Raw genomic sequence first — 24,701 nt, forward strand, 5'->3', positions numbered from 1 at the left:
TAGAAACTATTTTTCTACTTTTAGAAATAGAAAACAATATCTAACCAGCAAATGTAAAATAAACATTATTTTCACACATACATAGAATGTTAACCATAATAAACTATATTGTATACTGTAAAGTGTCTCAGTAAATTTCAAAAGTTGTAATCTTACAGGATATACTCTCTTATAGAGTGTACATTCACAACACAAATAAATTAGAAAGCAATAACAAAATATCAAATATTTATAAATTAAGCAACATATTTTGTAAATAACACTTAAGTCAAAGAAGTAATCACAAGGAAAATTTTAAAATATTGTGAACCAAATGAATATCAAAATACAATATAACAAAATTTGTGAGATGCACCTAACTAATATTTATCAGGAGGAATATATATGTAGGCTGAAATTCTTGTAGTAGTAAAAGAGAGAGCTTTAAAATTGATGACTTAAATTTAAACATTAAGTAAGTAGTTGGAATAATAAAGAGTAGAAATCAATGAAATGTGGGGGAGTTTTGCCTATAGAGACCCTATCTGCCACGGATGAGAATAAGTCTACCAAGACATGATCTGGGGAGGAAAGGTGGCCAGTCTCTCAAAGGAGAAGTACCAGAAGCTTTTTCCTCAGTGGACTTTTATTGGGTTCAGTTTACACAAGAATACAGGGTATATATGTAAAGCTCATCAATCATTGTCAGGCAATAATGACCAAACAATAGATAATATACAAAGAACTATAAGGGCTTATTCTGAGTCAGGGTCAGTTAGCTGAAGGGCTATAAAACTTTGGGAAACAAACTCATTTCCTGCTCAAACCCTTATCAGAAAGTTGAGGGCATTCTTAGCAAAGCAGGTTTCACAGGAGTTTACGCATTCTTTCTTAGGCCTGATCACCCCAGGGAACCACTCATTCCTGCCCAGGGCTACACCACCCTTTGTCATTGTTTCAAGCTTAGGTGGAGCAAGGGAAGTAAGGCAGCCAAGAGATTAGGAGACTTCTTGCAGAATGAGGACTCAGGCTATGTCAAAGCCGAGGGTTGAGGGCCCATCACCTCCTTTCTCTATAGGCCCCCAAGTCCTTCCCTGAGAGCCTCCTCGTGACCATGCCTCTCTTAGGTCATCCCTCCCTTGAGGAATCTTACCCATCATTGGCTAACTAGTCAGGCTAAGGGCCAAGCAGGGTAAGGTAAAGGGGACAGAGGCAGCACCCTTGCCAGGGAGGTAAGCTTTGTCTCCTTAGTGGCTTATGGTCCCAAGGTCTCTCACTTAGTCTTAGCCATGGGCGTTACAGCTTCTGAAACCAGGCAGGCAGTTCCCAACAATGAAATACATAAAAGGAGAACTGTAGAGAAAAATGTCAAAGCCAAAAATTCCTTTTTAAAAAGATTAATAAAATTGAAAATCTCCAACAAGACTAATCAAGAGAAAAAAAAAAGGAAAGCACAAGTCATCAATTTGGGAATGAAAGAGAAGCAGGAGCTGAAGATGCTCTGATCAGGGCCAGCAAGCTGTGGCCCCTGGGCCACGTCAGGCTCTACCTGTTTCTATACAGCGTGCAAGCTATGAATGGTTTTTACATTTTTAAATGGTTGTGTAACAGGGTTCAGCCAAGAGCGGGGGGCTCAAATAGGAATTTGGAATGGGGTTCAGAACTCAAGGTGTTCAGGAAATATTAGGATGTCCTCACCACTTCCCCCATAGGTGCAGGCTGGGAAAACAGACAAATGGAGCAAGGCCATTGAGGGCTGTTTTGCATAGCAACAGCTTTGCAGCTAACCTCTGGCATGGTCATTTAACATATCTATACCCTTTAACTGGTTTCATAGATATGTTGAATAGCTATGGCCATGCTCTGAGCCAGGGAAATGGAAATAACTTCCCCCCAAGACATAAATGGGGTCCAGGTCCCCTGAATTACAATGCCTGTGTGAGAGCTTGGAGAAGACTGGCTCCATGACATGGGGCCACACCTGCCCAGACTCACTATGGCAGCCCAGTAAAGCTGGAAGGATATGAGAGTGCTGGCAAGTGTAGCCAATTGTGGGAGGAGTCAGAAATGGGGCTGCAGAGGAAGATTGGGGTGGGGATTTAAACCCAGATGTGGCAGCCATGAGGAAGAGAACCACACACTTTTGGCAGAGAGAGGATGGCAGCCATGTGAGGGAGAGAACCACTCAGTCTTTAGCAGAGTGGGGACTCCCATGGCCATTGTACAGAGAGGACCACACAGCTGTGGCAGTGCAGAGAATCATGTGGCTGTGGCAATAGAAAGAGCCACACAGCTGTGGCCATGTGAGAGAGCCACTTGGTCTTTAGCAGAGTGGGGACTCCCGCAGCCCTGTGAGAGAGAAGCACCGTGCAGCTTCAGCAGAGAACCACCACCTGGTTTTAGCTGGAGATCCCGGCAACACAGCTGATGGTGCTGGGAACTGAGGGAGGCCTACCAACTGAGCATGGATTACTTGGAAGAACTGGGGCTGCCTGAGCCACGGACTTCTATTTTCCTGAGATACGGTACCCAAGACTAGGCAAAGGGGGGAAGGAAGGACTGTGTGTGTTTGTGGGTGTTTCAAGGGACTTTGGGATTTTGATGAGGACATTGGGTCACTACTTTAAGTCTGTATAGCATTAAATAAACACTTCCCTTCCTTTTCATAAATCTCTGGCATTGAAAGATGTCCTTCCTATAAGGCAGTGGACATAAGGAACCTGGGGGGTTCCTTTCAATAATTGTATATTGGTATATTGACCTTGGCCTCCTTTGTGTGGGTATGTTCTGTAACAGTTGGAAAAATAAAAAATAACTAGTATTTCATGGTCCATAAAAATTATATGAAATTTAAATTTTAGTGCCCACAAATAGTTTTGAGCCATGGCCATTTATTGATACATTTTCTATGGCTGCTTGCACATACAAGGGCAGATATGAGTTCTTGTAACAGAGACTACATGGCTCTGAAAGTCTAAAGCCATTTACCCGCCCACATATTTTATTTCTTCTTGCATCAGTTTTGGTGAGCTGTGTTTTTTAGGGATGTGTTTATTTCACCTAAATTGTTGAATTTATTGGCATAAAGTTTCCAGTCATATTTTGTTCTTATTCTTTTAATGTTTATAGTAGGGCTTGAAAACTTTTTCTGTAATGGGCCAGATAGCATCTTTTATGCTTTCGGAGCCATGTAGTCCCTGTTACAAGAACTCAGCTCTGCAAGAGGGAAAAATGGAGACAACTGTACTTGAACAACAATAAAAAAAAAGAAAAAAGGAATTTGAGGCATAAAGGAAGTAAATACATGTATTTGGTCTTTCATATCTATTCATCCTCTGGCTTTGATGTTCAAATGTAAAATATCAAGACCAGAAGTAAAGGATTTCTTGCTAAAAAAAGGTTAATTAGCATGTTTTTATTTCTCATAAAGTAAAAATACATAAATTAAAAATAAAAAAGAAATAAAATATGTGAATATCCATTAAACATTGAATTTGTGATTAAAACTTTCCGCCAAAAGACTCCAAGTTAACTGGTTTCGTATACTAAACTTAATTTCAGATAGATTGCAGACCTAAATGTGGATGGCAAAATAAATAATAAAGATAACATAAGAGGATAATTGGGGTTAGAAAAGAGTTTTTATCCAGGATATTAAAAGTACCAATCATAAGAAATTATGCTAATAAACTGGGCTATATTCAAATTATGAAATTCTGTTCATATGAAGATTCCTTTAAGAAATAAAAATGCAAGCCACAGATGGGAGAAAATATTTACAACACATATCACTGGCAAGATATTCACATCTAAAATGCAGAAAGAACTCATACAAATCAATAATAAAAAGGCAACACGAATTTTTTAAATGAGCAAAAGAATGGAACCATCACTTCACAAAACAGGAAAAGCCAGTAAGCGTACTAAAATTGCTTACCATTATTATTTATCAGGGAAATGCAAATTATTTTCTTTATTTTGCTTTAGTTTAAAGTACATTTTATTAATTATGTTATTACAGTTGTCCTATTTTTTTCTTTCCTCTGCCCTGCATTCCCTTCCCACCAGTGTTCCCCCACCTTAGTCCATGTCCCTAAATTCTTTGACTTCTCCATTTCCCATACTATTCTTAACCTCCCCCTGTCTATTTTCTACCTACCATTTATGCTTTTTATTCCCTGCACCTTTTCCCCCATTCTTCCACCTTCCCCTCTCTGTTGATAAGCCTGCATGTGATCTCCATTTCTATGATTCTGTTCCTGTTCTAGTTGTTTGCTTAGTTTTTGTTTTTGTTGGTTTGTTTTGTTTCAGGTTCACTTGTTGATAGTTGTGAGTTTTTGTCATTTTAATGTTCATAGTTTTGATCTTAGTCTATTTCTTAGTAAGTCCCTTTAACATTTTATATAATGAGGGGTTGGTGATAATGAATTCCTTTAATTTGACCTTATCTGAGAAGCACTTTATCTGCCCTTCCATTCTAAATGATAGCTTTGCTAGATAGAGTAATCTTGGATGTAGGTCCTTGCCTTTCAGGACTTCAAATATTTCTTTCCAGCCCCTTCTTCCCTGTAAGATTTCTTTTGAGAAATCAACTGTTAGTCTTATGGGAAATACTTTGTACTTCTCTCCTTTTCTATTGCTGCTTTTAAGATTCTCTCCTTGTCTTTCATCTTGGGTAATGTAATTATGATGTGCCTTGGTGTGTGCTTCCTTGGGTCAAACTTCTTTGGAAGCCTCTGAGCTTCCTGGACTTCCTGGAAGTCTATTTCCTTTGCCAGATTGGGGAAGTTCTCTTTCGTTATGTTTTCAAATAAGTTTTCAATTTGTTGCTATTCCTCTTCATCCTCAGGCACCCTTATGATTTGAATGTTGGAACATTAGAAGTTGTCCTGGAGGTTCCTAAGCCTCTCCTCATTTTTTTGAATTCTTGTTTCTTCATTCTATTCTAGTCAAATGTTTATTTCTTCCTTCTGCTCCCAATCATTGATTTGAGTCCCGGTTTCCTTCCCTTCACTGTTGGTTCCCTGTATATTTTTCTTTATTTTATTTTGCATACTTTTCACTTCTCCCTCTAGTTTGTGAGCATTTCTGTGAGCGTCCTGATTACCAGTGTTTTGAACTCTGCATCTGATAGATTGGTTATCTGTTTGTTGCTTATTTCTTTTTCTGGAATTGTGATCTGTTCTTTCATTAGGGCCATATTTCTTTGTCTCAGCACACCTGTTATGTGCTAAGGGGCAGAGCCTTAGGTATTCTCCAGAGTGGGGCAACCCAGTCACTGTACTGTAGCACTATATGTGAGGGATGGGTCAGAGAGGGAACAATGCCACTTGCTGGGCTGTCCGCCAGCTTTCAGTAACTTCTCCTGCTACCCACGAGCAAATTGGGCCCTTCTGGTGCTGATTTCTGGGTGGGTGGGTTTCGTATGTTCTAGAACCCCATGGGCCTCTCAACAACCTCTCATGTGAGACTGAGAGTTTCTCCCACTGCCGCACCCCCACAGGATTTTTCAGCCAGAGGTTTTAAGGCTTTCTTTGACCACACTTGAACCCTGGGTTGTGCAGTCTATCTCACTCCCCAGTTTTCCCTCCCAGTTTATTCACACACAAGTATGGGACCACCAGCTGCTGACTCACCCACTTGGTCCTCCAGTGGCAGCCTTGCCACAAGTCCTCTTCACCCTGCCTGCTCATCTCTGCCCCTCCTGCCAGTATGGATGAAAGTTTCTCCTCAAACTCCTTGATTGTCAGACTTCCATACACTTTGATTTTCTGGCAGTTTTGATTGTGTTTTTTTGTTGTTGTTGTTTTTACATATGTTGTTGTCTTTCTTTTCGCTGTGAGAGGAATCAAAGTGTATCTCACTACATCTTCAACCTGGCCAGAAGATGGAAATGCAAATTATAACCACAATAATAAACACCTGTTGTTTGCTGTTGTCTTCCTGGGAATAACAAGTATTCCTTATAATCAAATTTCCTTTATAAAACTATCTCTTCTCCATTCTCACCTATGTAGTTTAGGTGGGACTCAATTCAACCTTAACTCATGGGATAGAACTTGACTGAGCCCAGACAATAACATACCTCATTTCCCCCCACCATGTTTAATATGAACATGAAACTGAATCAGAGCCAGAGAAACACGACACTGCAACTTGAAGCTGCAACTTCATAAAGGAACCTTTTCTCTTCAACTAGAACAGAAAGTGACAATCTGAGATTTTGACTCTAGTCAAAAGAGGAAGGAGAGTCTAGAGCATCAAGGGAGAAGAGGGTTGATGTTGAAGGTGGCTAGGATGGGAGGGAGAAACAAATTCTCCTTGGTGCCACTAATAAGAAGGTAGATTGAATCTCACCTGAAGTTACATCTACCCATAATCTTTTCAAATAGTGTCAGCCAACAAATTTTGTTTACGACATAAGCCATTTTGAGTTGAATTTTCCATGACTGCAACATATAATCCTAATTGACTATTGTTATCATATTTTAGTACTTGCTAATACACCAGAGAATATCCTCAGTGTTTTGCATGCATGATATCTCAACTTCAAAATTTTGAAATAGATATTATTACTTCCATTTTACAGATAAGTAAATCAAGATACAGAAATGCTGAATGGTCAGAAAAGTGACACACAAACATACAGCTGGTTCTCCCTCCATAAACCCTCTGATTTAGGAAAACCCTGCCAAGCACTGAGCAGAAACTGCATCAGCATTTGAGTTACTTAAGCATGGGCTTGGAGAGCTAAGACTCACACAATTTCCTCCAACATAATGGTTAGGAGGAATCTACTAGCTTTTTATTATTATTTCAAAGGATAAAGTAATATGTTTAAAAAAATGAAATAAGGAGGGGGAAAAAAGCATTTGACATATTCTGAGGGAGTTCATTTTTTTCTGTCCTTTTAAACTCTTTAAGATAAAGTCAAAATTGCCCAGGGTACAAAGTCAACTAAAGTTGTTGTCCTGCTTTAGTAGTTCAAGGACAGGCATGATCTACTCCGTTATCCACTTAATGTAAAGGACACAGACAGCAGAGATATAAATCACAGGTTTCTACTGGCTGCCTAACTGCAGTATAGGGAGGAAGAAGACCCCAGTGGGTGCACCATGTCCCAGCTTTGCCTCACTTCATTTGTTTACTTTTATCTGCAGGTTCTTCCAACCCTCCTCTTAGCCTTGCCCCTCTAAAACCCCTGAGTTACTTCCCAAGTGCTGATGTTCTGATAGTAGCAGGACAAACTATGCAAAAGCTGGTTCTATTATAAAGCAGAAAAAAAAAAGGTTGGTCAACTATCCTCTCTGATTCTGACAATAGCAAAGGAGATAGGATCTGATTGATTAATTAAAATAGGAAGCCTGGCAGCTTTTCAAAACAGATTGACATCATTGGAATTTTTAAAAAATATTTAATTATTTTTTACACATGATAAAAATACTTTTACTGTAGAAAAATTTGAAAATATAAACAAAAAATAAGTAAAAACTGTAGACTCTTTTAATATCACAATTCAGAGATGAGTACTATTATCTCCAAACATTTTCATATATATATGATTTTCTTTACTTTTTAAAAACAATAACCAAAAAAAAAAAAACCAATGGGAAAAATACAGTTTTGTAAGCAGCTTGTATTACTTGGTACCTTTCATACCAATGAATAGTCTTTACAACATGATAATAATGGCTAGGTGTTCTGTTATGTAAGTACTATAATAATCCATTTAACTAACCCTGTTCTAATATTCAGATCATTTCCAAACTTTAAACCTGCCATGTTGAATATTTTATAGTATAATACCTCTACCCTTGCCATATTATTCCCATTGGATAAATGTGTAGAAGTTAAATTTCTGTGTCAAAAATAAATCTTTCTAAGGGATTCAGCATGTATTATTATTTATTTTCCTAAAAATTATATGAATTCACATTTACAGACTCAATCTTAAAGTCTTACCTCATAGTTCACCTAGTCACTTGATGCCTAAATACCTCTGGGTATTTACATCAAGGGTCTTGTTCAATTGCCTTAATTCTTAATAAAGAGGAATTACTGTCTATAAACCTTTTCTTACTTAATTAATAAGCTTGATGATTAGAACCCACATACCAGGGACTTTCTTTATATTTCTTCTCCAGAAAATGGAAACCCACATTCATTGAATATATACATATTAGACACAATAGATTCTCAATAAATATTTTTTGGTGTTTGTTTTTTATTTATTTTTATTGTATCTTTTTCTGTTACCATTTATCCCCCTATACACGCCCCTTTACTGGAAATGACATACATGATATTCCTTCTGGAAATGATATACAAGGGGAGACCTACATCTAAGTGGATGAATCAAATTCTCTCCTGGGAATTTGAAATTTGTATGGGAGAAATCTAGGTCTCAGGCTTGCACTGCATTAATTTCAGGGCTCCAGAGACATCCATCACATCCTGCCCTCCTATTGCTTGAGATCTCCAGAGTTGTCCTAATTTTTCAACTTCCTTCAGTCTCATGAAATACCCTAGGAATCTTCTTCCAATCTCTCTCTCTCTCTCTCTCTCTCTCTCTCTCTGCCCCCCCATCCCCCTCTCTCCCCATCTCTCTCTCTCTCTCCATCTCTCTCTCTCTCTCGGCTTAAGCAAGCCAGCATCTGTGTTTACTGCTTGTAGCCAACAAACCTGACATATTACCCAGAATCTGGACTTCTATATCATCACCAATGTATCTGTAGATGATGGCAAGTCCTCAGGAAGAGAAAATTGACTCTACACAAAATATTTGGAGCCCCTGATATGCAGACTTGCTTCAGAAATAGGACCAGTTGCTGGTGGCAGACTGCTGATAGCAAGCTTACAGATGTCCTGTTACCAGAAATTCCATGAAAACGTGGGCATACAGTTACATAAATTTCAGACTTCTCAGAGGACTGTGCTTTCATTGTTCTTTCCCCATATGTCACAAAAGAACATTCTGTGTAGTTCTGGATATGTGGCAAGCTACAACAGTGGCTAAGGGAATTTTCCTACCAAAAAGCCTGGAAAAAAGTTAAAATGTTTCTTTAAAACACTGCAGGTAGACCTCCTACTTTCTGGAAGCTGATTATGAGAACTAGATATCCTTGAATAAACCTGAAAAAAGTGGAAGGCCTTGGGCTATTACTTTTTTATTAATGTTTTGTGATTTTTTAAAAATAGCTTCAGGTTTATGGAGAATGCAGTTGAAACCATTGGAAAGTAAAGATGGAAATCACATTTTTTTTAAATTTGCCTCATCTAACATATCCATCTTATGCAACTTTAGCTTTCAAGTCATTTCTTGAATATATTCTTCCTTATCAGCATCTCCCAAGTCTGGAAATTAAGGCTCCAGCTTCTGCTCTCTAGCTTCTTCCCTTTCCAATCCACCACTCACAATTATGCCAAATCATCTTTCAAAAATACTAATTTTACAAGCCTCTCCCTCTGGCCCTTAGAAAGCACTCAATAAACATGGCTTCTGTTCCTCCTCTCTATGAAGGCTGAGATCTTATAACCCTAATCAGCCTCATCTCTTCCTGACACACCAAGGTTTTTTGTAATCTGATGCCATCCTCCATGTCCAACCATCTGTCTTCCATGAAAGAATCCTGTGCCCCAATGAGGCTCCCACCCCTCTCTGCCCCCCATTTATGGCTCTCTTTCTTTGTTTATGCTCCCTATTCATTTATGCTTCCCCTCCACCCACTGTCCTGTCCTGCAAATCCTTTCAAACTCAGCTCAAGTTCATCAATCTCCAGCCTTCTTAATCACAACAATATCACCATTTTCAGGAGTTTTCAGTGGGTACAAGTTTCCCAGACCCCAAGCTTATACCTCTAGGAATGTAATTCTTTTTATTTTTCCGTAATTAAATGTTATTTCTAGCTCAAGCCACCGTTTCAACTAGAGGTAGTAATTTAAACATAGTCACATTTGGTTTTTCTTGCTCACATCAGAATTTTCTCAGACATTTCCAGATCTTCAGCTTTCTCTGTCTCTTAGGATTGCATCTAAATTTCAGGAAGGCTTACATAATGCTGAAGTTGAGGTATGGGTGAGGACAATCTGATCACCTTGGCATTGTCCACTTGTTCTTCCAGCACCTGCTACTGTAGGCTCCCCCACTGACCCATTATCAGTCTTCCCCTATTTACTTCTACTGTGGGGTATGAGTTCCCATGTGGTCTCTAGTTCTACAGACAAACCCAGCATCTTGTCTTTCTCTCCACAAAGGCTGCTCAGGCCTGCTGGTTTATACTCACAGCATCTCCAAGATGGTAGAAAATCAAAGGAAGTTATCTCAGGTTTCTTTGTCTAGACATCCCTCACAGCCATTTCTTGACAAATGCCCTCTTGCCCTGGAGGCAAGGGAACTCTGATAAGCTGAATGGCCTCCCAAGATTCCAAATGGGGAAGCAGGACCCAGATCCCCTCTGCTCTCAGACCCTGCAATTTGTATGGTGATTCTCTCGTCCTCACCCAGACAGAGGACAGACCAAGTACAAGGTACATTTCCCCTTACAGGTGCCCACAGCAGCTTCTCACTCTACTGCTCTTCTCCTTGATTTTCTTCTTCTCCCAGGGAGAATGTATCCCCTCTCATTTGGATAAACTAAACTGTCTTTGACAAAGTCTCAGTCTTCTAATTCAAAACTCTATGTCTGAGTCCTTCAGGGTTTTGACTTTTTAGATGGAAAAAACTTTTGTGTTTTGTCTTCTGGCTCTACTATGAGTTTTAGGTCTGCTACAGAACACAAAATCTGAATATTGACTCATCCCTTTCCTGAAGCTCTAAGCTCAGCCTGCCTTAGATAATATCCAAAATAAATAGAAGGGTTATGGTGTAGAGGGAAATATCAGAAACAAAAACATGAAATAAATTAAAGATTTCAGGGTAGAAAAGAAATGTCTGAAGCAAAATGAACATTGGTTGATATTAATTATCACCCCTACCACATTATTCAGGAACCCCCTTTTCACATTTTCACTTCTGTCCTTCTTTACCTGGCTAATTTCTATAAACCCTTTAGTTATCTGCCTAAATATCACTTCCTTTGAAAAGCTTTCTCCTGTTCGACCTACCCCCATTCTAATCCCAAAATCAGGTGAAGTGTTCATCCTATGTGTCCACAGGCAGAATTCAAGATGTCCCCCAGTAACATTCTCCCACATATAATTCCCTCCCTGTGACTATGATAGGATGTTACTACTGTGACTGTGTTACACTGCATGGCAAGAGGGATATTGCCAATGTCACTAAAGTTAGTAATAAGTTGACTGTGACTTAACTATAAGAGAGATATCCATGTGGGACTGAGCTAACCACGGGAGTCCTTTAAAGGCAGAGTTTCTTCTGGTTGGTTACAGAAAAGGAAGTAAGAAATTTGAATCATGAAGGAGTTTTGATGTGCCATTGCTGGCTTGAAGACAGAAAGAATCTTAGAAAAGCTTCTAGAAGATGAAAGAGAACTACAGTTGACAACCAGCAAGAAAATAGAGACCTCAGTCCTACAACCTTAAGGAAATAAATTCTGCCAATAACAGTGATCTTGAACAAGAACCTCGAGCCCCAGATGAGATGCAACCTGATGCCTTGACTTCAGGTCAACAAGACCATGAGAAAAGAATACAGAAATGCCATGCCTATACTTTTGACATACAAAAATTATGAGATAATGAAGTGCTGCTTTAAACCACTAAATTGTGGTCATTTATTACACAGTAATATAAAACCAATACCATACCATATGTAAACCCATAGCAGCATGTGATTAACTGTGTTACCAAACCATACAGAATAGTGCCTAGTACATATGTTTTAGATATTATTATTATTGCTGCCTAAGAGTACCTCAAACAGTGGATAACACATTGTATAAGATAAATAATTGTTGGTTGAGTGACTGAATGACTGGATTTACCTCAAGTGGGCTCTCACTGCATTTATAGTCAATACCACAAGACATCATTAATGTGTACTGGTTTTAAAAGGAAAATTTAACCAGAAGGAAGAGGTTGCTATTCCAAGCAAAGGAAACATGAAATATGAAATAAGGGTGATAAAGTCCAAGGCAGGAACAAAATATAGTCAGTAGATCAATTTTGCTAGAAAGGTAGGTTCTCATAAAGAAGAAATGAAAGATTGAGTTGGAAAGACATTGGTCATTGTCATAGGAGACACTGAATGGCATATTCTGCACTCCGGATGTTTGAGTTTGTGCTATCATGAGGTTGGAGACAGCAAAATCAGAAGAGAAGGGCCTGTTGAAAGAGGCATTATTACAGAAGAAACAGTTGTCCAATCCTACCAATAAGTGGTAAACTACTTGCTATTAGCTCTAAAAACATTTATTGAACCATTTCTGAACCAGCCTTCAAGAGCTCACCATTTAGTGAGAGAGACTGACTCTGCTCTGTCTGAAATAACTATGAAACCTCCAAACCTAGAGTAAAGTCAATAGAATGTCCCCCTCTAGAGATGACATTTTTCTAACTTTTAGACTTTTGAACTAAATTGAAATAAAATATACCTGATGTAGAATTTCCAAGAAACCATATATTTTCAATAGGGGGAATTTCATATTTAACACATAACACATTTAGATAGCTGATGGCTGATGATGATGATGCATGAGCACAAGATCCTGGGAACGCCCAAACGCCACTGTCTGCTCACTTGGGCTGGAATCCCCTCTATAGAGCAGAATCCACCCAGACATCAGCTGGCTTCTCCCAGAAATATGAGCTCTCCAAATTGAGGTAAGGATTCTTGGAACAGAGAAAAGCTATCTTTTGTTCAGCCAGTCAAGAATATATAAGAAGACACACTGACACTCTCTCCCACGTCCACTTTGGAACCTGAGACAAAAGCACATCTTCTGACATGTGTTCTGAGTTCCTGACTCCATTTGGGACCTCAGCCCCTGCAGCACTGAAACAATCTCAATGAGTATTTCATTTGGAAATTATGCCAGTGCTATCTCCTTCCCATCCTCGACTCCTGCCCAAAATGCCAGCCAGGCATCATTTATCCATTTACACCTGCATTCCCTGTGCTTTATTTCCTCCAATTGCAACCCAATACTCCAATCCTCCTACAAGCTCCCTCCTCTGAATTCTTACTTCCAAATCACACAATATTCTCAACCTCTTCACAGAACACTCCTTTCTCCATCAAGCTTTGACTGAAGCCTGGCTTGTCCACAAAATGCTGCTGCTTCTTTAGTCGACCACACCTCAAGTATCTCACACAGTCACTCCTTGGACCTTTTTTTCTATTTCACTCCTGAGCATTTATCACTTCTGTTCCTAAACTTTTACTTTATTAAGACATCCAGGCAATGGAACCTCCACTTTTTCCCAAACTGTCAGCTTCACATCCTTCCATTACTTAGATGATGTGACCCAACATTTGAACCATTTTTGGGCTAATACATGTGATAGTCACCCTTTTTCCTCCCTCCATATCCATCTAGTAATACCTGAACCTGGTTCAACCCACAGTTGGCTTCTTCTGCTAAAAAAAAAAAAAAAAAAAAAGGAGGATTATTCTAACCATGGAAAGTGCTTAGGCTGCTTGGCAAAACGTTTTTACTTCCATACTCAGCTCTCTCTTCCAATTCCCATAAAAGCTATGTTAGAGTGTATACTTACATCTTTCTACTGGTCTCTGTGTCAGTTAGCCTTTGAATTCAATATGAGTAGAAACTGATTTTTAGTTCTTTATGCTCAGAGTCTCTCATAGCCTAGTTCATAGTTACCACTTAAAACATTTTGACTGATGATTTAGGACATTTCTAAAGCCTTTTCAGCTCTGATACTCAGTAACTATGAAGCCCTGTAGGTAGGCACTTCCTTTGCCCAGATTTGAAACTCCTTCTCCCAGTCCTAAACTCTACATTTAGAATATGTCCTGCTTAAAGCAGCAATGGTGCTACAAATGCTCAGAAATTTCAGGGACAATCCTGCCAGAGGAGGTTGTGCTCACAGAGTGGTGAGAAGATCAAATGAGACATGCTTGAGAACAGAGGCATACTCCTTACAGAAAGTGTGCTACTTCCCACCATGGTAAATGCCCTACAAGTTCCAAGAATATCACAACCAAAGTGTTTGCAGCTGATGTTTCCCATATTTGCTTCTGTTTGGTAAAAGCATTAAAATTTTAACCAATCAGGCTGGAAGTATTTATTAAATTATTTGTTGAGAAATAAGCCATATAAAGTTTAAAATTTTGTTTATAGAGAAAAATGCAAAGCCTGTAGACCTAATATTTCCAATTCCATTCACTGCGATGTAGAGTAGTGCTGTGAAACAAACAAAAAAGACACAACTTAGAGTCGAAAGACCTGGATTTAGATCTTTTCTGCTGAAAAACAAGAGGATTATTCCTAGAATTCTGGACAACCCACTTAAACTTTTTGAACTTTAATTTCCCTTCTGTCCAGGAATGATATTCAAATACTTACTGGCCAGTATGGTAGAGGCACTGACCAGTTAGAATCAACACTGGCTGTCATGCTGGAGCAAGGTCCTGGCAGCTCCCTGGTGTGCTAAGCGCTGACCAGTTAGTTATTAAATGATGGGAAGGACTCAGGGGAAACAGACCAGGGAAAGGGGATGGGCATGCTTCAGGAGCTCCAGACACTATTTATCAAAGATTTGGAAACATTTTAATGTTTTAACAAAAAGTATACTGACTTTGGTATACACTTGCTGAATATCAGCCCTGCTTTGATCCTTCCTAGGATGAGCCTGTCTCAGATGGAAATGGGAACTCTGAGGACTCCTTTCAAGTTACCTTGAGAATTGAATGATGTAATATATATGAAAGAAACCATCTATTCCTGCTTGAAACACAGTAGGTGTTTTATAAATGATAACTGATGAATGAATGAATGAATGAATAGATGAGAAGAGAAGAGAAAAGAAAATAATCTGTTCTACTTTTCTCACAAAGATTGTTTTAGTAGTTGGTAGGTTTAATAACCAGCTTTCATATGAGATTTGCCTTGGGTGGCCTCAAGACAAGTATATCTCTGCACCAGAATCTTAAAAGGTCTTAACTGGGTTCAGTCATATACTTAGTCCAGGTCATTTTTATGACACATTACTTTCTCAAGACTGCATTCTTTAAAATGGCTCCCACTGCAGGAACAGTGGGTAGAAAGTACCTTTCCAGGGGTGGGATTGAGGAGTCACCAGTGGCCCAATTATACACGCTCTCCTTTTCTACAATGTGCCCTGAGCAGTCCACAAAGGGTTTTACTAGCATGGAGGTGGCTTGTTTGGCAGCTATCTGGCTGCATTGTAGGCAGATACCACAGCAACAATACAGGCACGTGAAACCCAATTTAAAAATGAATGAAGGACTTGAACAGACACTTCTCCAAGGAGGACATACAAAAGGCCGGGAGACATATAAAAAGATGATTAGCATCACTAGACATCAGAAAGGTGCAAATTAAAACCGCAATGAGATACCACCTCACACTGATCAGAATGGACAACATAAACAAACCAACAGACAAGTGTTGGAGAGGATGTGGAGAAAAGGGAACCCTAGTGCACTGTTGGTGGAAATGCAGACTGGTACAGCCGCTGTGGAAAACAGTATGGAATCTCCTCAGAAAACTAAAAATGGAACTGCCTTTTGGTCTGGCAATTCCACTGCTGGGATTATACCCTAAGAGCCCTGAAACACCAATCCAAAAGGACCTATGCACCCCAATGTTCATAGCAACACAATTTACAATAGCCAAGTGCTGGAAGCAACCTAAGCACCCATCAGTAAATGAGTGGATCAAAAAACTATGGTACATTTATATGATGGAATACTACACAACAGAAAGAATGAAGGAGCTCCTACCCTTTGCAACAACATGGATGGAACTGGAGAGCATTATGCTTAGTGAAATAAGCCAGGTGGTGAAAGACAAATACCATATGATCTCACCTATAAGTGGAACCTAATCAATAAAACAAACAAGCAAGCAAAATATAATCAGAGATATTGAAATTAAGAACAGACTAATAGTAACCAGAGAGGAGGTGGAGGGTAGTGGGGGGAAAGGGAGGGAAAGGTTTTCAGGAACATTTATAAAGGACACATGGAGAAAACCAAAAGGGGGTGGGATCAGGGGTGGGAGGTGGGGATGACTGGAGTTGGGGGAGTGGTGGGGAGGAATAGAGACAACTGTACTTGAACAACAATAAAAAAAGTTTTTAAAAAAGATATAATCCAAGTGGATATATTAGAAATAAAAAGTAAATGTTTAAAATTAAAAAATAACAATGTAGGCACATGCAAGAAAAAACACAGATTAACATGAGAATTTCCAAAATAAGTGATAATTTTTTCTACCAAGAGCCCTACCATCCAAACCACTCATTTGTTAAGTCCCTAGACTAGAGAGTCAGATCACTGAGGGATTTCACTTGTGTCCTCATTTAATTTAGTAAGGATGGTACATCAGTAGGCTCATCACAGCATTCTGTTTGATTAACAGCACAGATACCCCCTTGTGAATCAGTAATAGTGTCCCCAGCCATCCATTCTGAAGGATGGCTTTTCTCATTAGAGACATTTCAGTGTTCAGTGAAGACAGGATTTACTGGCTATTGTTTATGGCTTGTTGGTTCACAAAGGTTTTAGGAAAAGTGAAATATTAGATGTAAAAACATTTTAAATGTCAGTCCCACAAGTCTGTGGACCCTGTGTATTATTTTCTGTCTCCTGGAAATACAGTGCTTCCTAGGAGCTGTCCACAATTATTCATTGAGACTGTCACCACATGAACACTAAACCTCAAACTTTAGAAAAATCAGACAAAGCCTCTAAGTCAGGTATCTAAGCCTCTGAGTGCCTTCAGATCCACCCATATAGTATTGCTTAATGAGCAGTGTTTGAGAGCCATTTGTTAGAAGCCTGCTCAATCTGTGTCTTCTCATGGCCTCTGTACCCAGTAACAAGATTGATGACTTTCTCAAGAGCAAATAAGCAGTATCTGTCTCAGTTGCCTGCCAAGGGGACAACTGAGTGAGTGATCTTGGAAATCAGTGTGTCTGCCAGCAGAGTGCCACCCTCTAGCTTACTGAGCAAGCTTACTGTGCATATAAATATCTCTTACCCTATCTTTCAGGCCAGTTAAGGTAATTTAATATTATCATATCCAGGAGTTGATGAGACCTGGCATCAAGAAGGACCTATAGCCATTTGATAGAGGGGTAAGCTGAGACCTAGAGAGGCATCATTTGCCTGAGGCCATATTGCTATTAAGTGGTAGATGAGTTTGACCTCAGAGAACTCATACTTTTTCCAGAATTCCCAAACTGTCTCCCACTACACATCTCAGCAAACAGATGCAGTAAATAGGCAATTAAACAGAACAGAAACTATCTGTTCCTTGGGTCAGTGATCCATAAAAATAAAACCTATGTGTGCAAGTAAACAGTAACATTGCTAAAAAGTAAGACTCTAGCAACAACTGGGGCTGAGGTTTAGCATAGCAAGGAACCCAGCAACCTATTTAGAGATAAAAACTGGGCCCTGTGTTACAAAGAACTTCAGAGGAGTAGTGTCTTGCAGCAATGGTCCTGATATATGTGCGTAAGTTGAATGATGAAAACTCCCAGGACCCACTGTCAATCTCTGTTTCATAGTAGGCAGATCTGCATCTTCCTTTGGGAAGTTGACTCTTCAGTTGGCAGATGGTCATAATGAAGCAGCTACACCCAGATCCCCTCCTTAAAGCATTTAATGCAACCTTTGGTTGGGGAGAATGGTAATGCATGAAATACTTTAGGGCCTTTATCCTTGTTCTTTTTGCCTGGAACACTGTTCCCCTAGATATTTTCATGGTTTTCTTATTATTTGATTGTCTCCTAGCAGCAGTGATATGAAATGATCCTACTTAAAAGAACCCTATCACATTCTGCCCCCTTACTTTGCTTTATCTTTCTGTATAACATCCATATCATATAACATTATTTTATATATGGGTGTGTATATTTATCTCCTTCTACTGTTGTATAAGCTGTATGCAAGCAGAGACTTTTGGTTTTATTCATGGCTGTGTCACCTGTGCCAGGAACAGTGCCTGACAAGTCTTCAATAAATACTTGTTGAATAAGTAAAAGCAAAGCTGGCAGCACCTGCATCTGTGACTACACTCAGGAGAAAGTAAAGATGTCATACAGACCAAAGGAGAGCAAATGCCTAAAAACAAACCACAAAATTGTACTTTGATTAATATGACTGTGTATGAAGGAAATCTTTGCTCTGTTTAGTGTCACCATGTAAAAATACTTGAGGAGCTAACCACCTTTTACCCTGCCACCCACTTTTCAGTGGGCAGAATGTCAACATCATATTATAAGAAAAGCATGCAGGCAGGATGAGAGAGCCTATTGTGGTCATCTTGGAGAATACAATCTGCTACAACAGTTTCTTCTCACAGCAGTTTCTAAGGGTTAAAGAGCTGAAGAAATACCAATTTTGAAACAAATGAGCAGCTGTTACAGTGTGGCAGGAGACCCACTGGAGAAAAATGACAAATTCCTGTGAATTCCAGCATCTGCCACAAACTCACAACTCTGCAATCCTGCTCTGCACTCAGGTCTCATCTTATGCTGTTTCCCACTTCAAAGGTCTGCTGCCTCTTCTCTATCAAATGCAGTTGGAGAAGCTTCCCTGATGTCACCTTGCCCACATTTAAGCCCCACAGGATGTTTTCAGAGTTTTGTTACGACACTGAGCTCTTCGTATCTTCACTCATTCATTCATCACACAATTTATACAGTTTTAGGCACTATTCTAGGCACCAGGTACCTAGGTTTATCGTAAAGCTAACAAAGGTTGGGCTTTACAGCCCCTCACATGTATCCCTCCTAAAATTCTGGGAGGGATTGTAACAATTTATGGTCATATGTTGCTGCCAGATTTGTACCAGTAAGATACTTTAACCTTACTCAGTGAAAATCACTTTCTCTCTCTCCACTCTCACCTCCTCTCAGAAAGACATTGGAGTCACAGTAGGCATTCAAGAAGCCAAAGTGGGATATGTTTAATTTGGGTATAGGGGGGTATTTTTATGTGATTCATGATCATTTCTTTACACAGTTAAGCTACTATTAGCCTTCCTGAAGTAGGAATGGCTTCCAGGAGTACTCTTGTCAGGTACTGTGCCAACTCACCAGTCACTGTGACAGAGTGGTGTGGAGCCAGATGTGGTCCAACGACATGCACATATCCTGCAGTGCCCAGCACCAGAAGAATGCATGTGGAAGCAATACATGGTTTAAACATACTAACTGGAAACTAGTCTGTACAAAATCAAATGTGGACATTGTAACCAGGTAATTTGGTCTTCATCAACCCCAAGTCAAAACAAAAACCTCCTCCTATCCAAAATATATCCAATAATGCAACACTTGAAGTTAGAAATGCATTAGACATTTATTTTCTTTTTTAAAAAGGAATTACACAAAAAGGGATTATCAGAATGCCTTTGCTTACAGGGCACAAACCTGTAAGTATACAACACACAGCAAGTATGCCTACAGCTACTCAGACAATATCAAAATAACAAACTCTGAACCTGAAAGAAACTTTTCTAAACCTACGATAATAAAAAACAAATTTGATCAACTAGGAATAATAAAGTACAATTCTACTATCTTAAATAGAATAAATTATAAAATAATTTTAATAAAAGAGATGGGCAAAGAGTAGGTAGTCAAAAATTATTAGAAGAATAAGTATGGCAGCAGTGACAGGCATTTAATTAATGAAAATGTCATGTTATTTTTTTCTGGAATTTATGATGTTTATGTTGTCAGCTTTTATAAATGTACATTTTTGTGATTCTTTTCTTATTCCAAATAAATATTCATTTAGAACTAATTTTATGTTAATAATTTTGAATGGAAAGCCCCCAAATTGTATAAACTTTAGGCACCACAAAACTTAGATCAATCTGTAATATGGCTAATTTATATACTTATTTTATCCAAGTATCTTATATAATAATAAAGTTTGACAATCAGTATATAATTTATCATTGTATTTAGCATATGTTTTATATCCTATTCAACTTTTTTTAAAGATTTTATTTATTTATTTTTAGAGAGAAAGGAAACATCAATGTGCAGTTGCCTCTCATACACCCATACTGGGGACCCAGCCAGCAACACAGGCATGTGCTCTGACAGGGAATCAAACCAGTGACCCTTTGGTTCATAGGCTGGCACTCAATCCACTGAGCTATACCAGCCAGGGTCTTATTCAACTTTTAGCTCTATGTTTTATTTGTCCAACAAAATTTGAAGTTTCTTTAACTAAGACTTTATATACTATGTCTTGATAACTATTGATATTTAGAAGAGCCCTGTGAAGTCGGTATATTGGCTGAAAAACTGATGCTGAAAATTGCTGATAAATAATCATATATTCATCATTCTTCTCTATGTCAATACAATAAACTAGAAAGGAATACAAAAGACCAGATCATGTAGAGGCTAAGGGCATGGGTTCTGGAGTCACGCTGCCTGGTTGGATCCCTTCTCTGAGAAATGTTAGTTTCTGTAAACTGGCAAAGTTCTCTTTCTCTCTTTAGCAGGGATAATAATAATACCTAAGTTACAGAGTTGTTGTGACAGACTTATATAATGACAAACATGATGAGTCAAAGTATGTTCGCTATTATCTCTACTATGGGCATGAAGATGTATTCACAAGTGTGCCTGTCTCACTTTCCTTTGCTGCCATCAAGATCTGTTGTTCTCTTAGGACCCCACTGGAACACTGGAGTAATCTTGGGGATCAGTCTTTTTAAAATCCTACCTTTTTAAAGAGACTATGAGTGTGCAATAATCTCTAGGCAAATCCTGGGGAACCCAGTGTCTGTCAGACTGCCTCTTTCAGCCCACTTGAGCACAGACTTGCTTTTGCAGTTCTGGTTTGTCTGTCCCTGTCATTAGTTTAGTTTCTCCTGCCTTCTGTCAATTCCTCTATAATTCAATAAATACAACATTACTGTACATCCATCAGGTTCTGGGTACTGAAGAAAAGTACCTAGAAAAATTAGAAAAGACACAATTCCTGCTCTTAAGTAACTCAGACTAGCTGGGAAGGCAGACATGTACATAATACCAGAGGAATGTGATAAGACATATATGGGGGCATGAAAGTGCTTTGGGAACAAGGAAGACGTAGCCAAAAAGTCATCATTATAGCCTACCTTAATTTTTAAGACCTAAAGATCACAATTTTATAGTCATGTTTAGACACAGTAACAAACCAATGAAATATGCAAAATCAAAATATGCTAAAAATTCCAAATCCTAATTATAGCAAGTCAGTGGTATAAGGCTGTGTGGAGGTTCCATACAGGTCCTTGTCCAGGGGCTGGGCTGTGCACATGCAGGACAAGACTCCAGAAAGCCTGGCAGAGAATGGTAGTTAAAGATGCTCGAGTTACACAGTATTGGGAGACCACTGGTGCTCTGGCTGAGTCAGAATAAAGAGACTCATCCACACCAGACATGCACTGAAATGCCAGAAAAGTCTATGAGAAAGGACCATACCTTAGAGTAAGATTTAATTTAAACCTGCACTAGCCAATACAGTAGCTCTAAACACATACAGCAATTTAAATTTAAATTTAATTAGTTAAATTTAAGCCTAAAGAGATCAAAGAGAGACATCAAAAAAATTATCTTTTCCAACATTTTTTAAAGGAAGGTAACATAATCCAGGCTCCTTACAATGTATCAATACATAATATATAATAAATAATTCTAGATATACAAAGAAGAAGGAAAATGTGGAACAGAACCAGGGAAAAAATATGAGTGGAAACAGACCCTGAGATAATACAGATGTCAGAATTTTCAGACAATGGCTTTGAAATAAATATTATAATAAGTATCTTCAAGGACAAATAGAAATGTGATCTTAATCAGAAAGTAGAGATTCTTAGCAGAAAAATAGAAACTATAAAAAAGAATAAAAAGAAAGTCTATATTCTAAATTACAGTATCTGAAGGCAAATGTTCACTCAATGGGCTAAATAACAGGCTGGAAAGGACAAGAGAATGGCTCATATACTTAAATACAGATCCCTAGAAATTAACCCAACATAAAGAACACAGTGGGGAAGAAAACTAATCATAACAAATGTGAGTATTCGCACTTCCTGTCTTTTCCTAAAATTTCATCAGTAATTAGTCTTTGCTAAACTTGTCAAATTTTCAATGTGTAAACCAGACAGGATCTGCCAAGTGTCTTTTTATATATCCAAATGCTCCACCATATTACTGCCAACTCATAATGACTAGGAAGCTGACTTGCTGAACAAAGTAAACCTCAGCCAATTTAACCACTCTTAATTTTACATTATCAATCTACACCACACTCAAAAATAATGTCAGATTTTCATCAAATGTGGAACCCTTCTAAAGATTATCAAGGTACTATTGGTTCGATTTATGGGGTTATTCTGCATTTTAAAACAAGATAGGAGCTGATACGTTTTCAAAAAGCTGAACTTCTTAACGTGTTTCAAGGAAAGTTGGTGGGTAGAAGTTTCAGGAAAAAATGTTCCTTTATTCAACAAGCATTCATTGAATATGTACCTTATGCTAGAAATTATACTGGGGATGTAGAGATGAAATAGACATAATCTTGAATTATTATGAGTAAAGTCCTTAATTTATACAACCACTAGGAATGAACAATACTTGGCTCCTATTCATCTTCCATGGTTGAGTAATAAGGAAAGTTATATAAAGTACCAAAAGAGTAATGAAAAGAGTAATACAAATTTCATTAGGAAGAAAACTCTAGATTGAGAGGGAGCCTTGTAGTTAATTACATGTAAAACAGGGTTTGACCTACAACACAAGCATACCTAAATTTTAAAAGTGGTTTTAGATTACTTTTTGAACCTGATTGGAGATGGAATAAAAGAGCAGTGATTGGTTTTAATACAAGGACTAAGAGATTATAAAGCAGTCAACTCAGTTGGTACTTAAGTGATTCAAATAATCCAGTGTTTTATCACTTATGTTTGCAGATGTTAATTTCTGATTTTCTCTAGAGAAATGGGACATAAAAGGAGAGTCTTATTGTCAATAATCCAGTTACACATTAATATAATATAATAAAAATAAGTTTATATAATACAATTGATAAAATAATATTGATAGGCCACACACATGAATAGTTTTTAATTACTTTATTAAAGCCTATTGTAGTCCATTATATCTCAGTGTTGGAAAATACTTTATTTTACTTTGACTCTAGACTAATTTTCCTAGAAAACCTAGATATGTAACATTTTAATGCCTCCATTAATGAAGTAAAAACTCATCACACTATATAAACATCTCATCATCAGAATTCACTCCACATTTGTCCACCTGATAGGTCTCTGGACCTTTCATTAAAAGTCATGCACATGATCCCTGGCCCACCATTTCTAACCCAGACACTGTCATCAGAACTTGCAACTCGAACTGAATAATCCAGACATTTAACTTGAAGCCTGGCCTCTCTGCAGCATTTTGGCTAGCAGTCTCTCCTTTTACATCCTGATTAGTCCCTGATTAAGAGAGAAGCCAGAAAGGTAGGTGTCCAGTGTAATCAGCCTACAAGGGACATTAAAGCATCAGAGAATATACTGGAATTGTGGTGTCAGTTTCCACACATGACTACATCACAAGAGCAATGTGGTCCAGCTCACATAGAGGAAGGCAGTATCCTCATGTGAAAATTTCAAAATGTGCTCCTTACAGATGCCGATCTCTCTGTGTTGACTATTTTTGCAAGGTACAAGTGCACATTTCATGATGCAGCTACAGTAATCTGAAGCTGGCAGTCGCATTAACATTGTGTAAGGTCCTTTGCTACAAATTAGTGACTTGCTACTATCTATATTATAAACCTCATAGTATCACACTGAAGAATTTGGTTCAGGAAATTTCAAACAAAAAAATGAAGATAAAGTAGGAACAACCAACAAGTTTCCTACCTATAAGATTAAAAAAGTAACTTCCAAGATATGTTGCATACTACTTAGCAAGTATTTCTACTTAAACTACTTCTGTCCTTAATGAGTCTGAGTGACTAATGCTATCCAGTCACAAGTGCCATAAAGACCTACAAATGAATGATAAACCAAATAAGTTAAAGCATTAGGTTCATTTGATATAATGCATGTAATTTTGGACATAAAGGTAGAGGCATAAAAATTTTATTCGTACAATATGTTTGCCCCCTTCTTTATATGTGTTGAACAAATATTTTTAAAATATTGATTTAGAGAGTGGCCAAATTATTAGCCTGCCTGTGGCATCCACATGTATCAGTCCACCCTGGATCCTGGCTTATTCTGTTCCTCTCTTAAAGTGAGAAAAAAATGAAAGAAAAATACAGAAGTCATATTCACAAAGGTAAAAAGTATCAACCTTTGTTTTTAACTGATAAACCTGTTTGGAGAACATAACTAAATCCTCAACCAAGTGGCTTTTCTCACATCTAAGCCTTGATTTAATCCTATGCATCCATACACCAGCAGAAATGGAACAACACAGGCCTCACCAAAAGCCAAAAGGCATTTGACACTAAGTTTACCTCTAGCCAGATGAGAGTAGACACTTCTTTCAAAGGAGGATCCAAAGGAGAAAAAGAGAAGACAAATGTA

Source organism: Phyllostomus discolor, chromosome 6 (assembly GCF_004126475.2).
Source record: "Phyllostomus discolor isolate MPI-MPIP mPhyDis1 chromosome 6, mPhyDis1.pri.v3, whole genome shotgun sequence".
NCBI lineage: Eukaryota > Metazoa > Chordata > Mammalia > Chiroptera > Phyllostomidae > Phyllostomus > Phyllostomus discolor.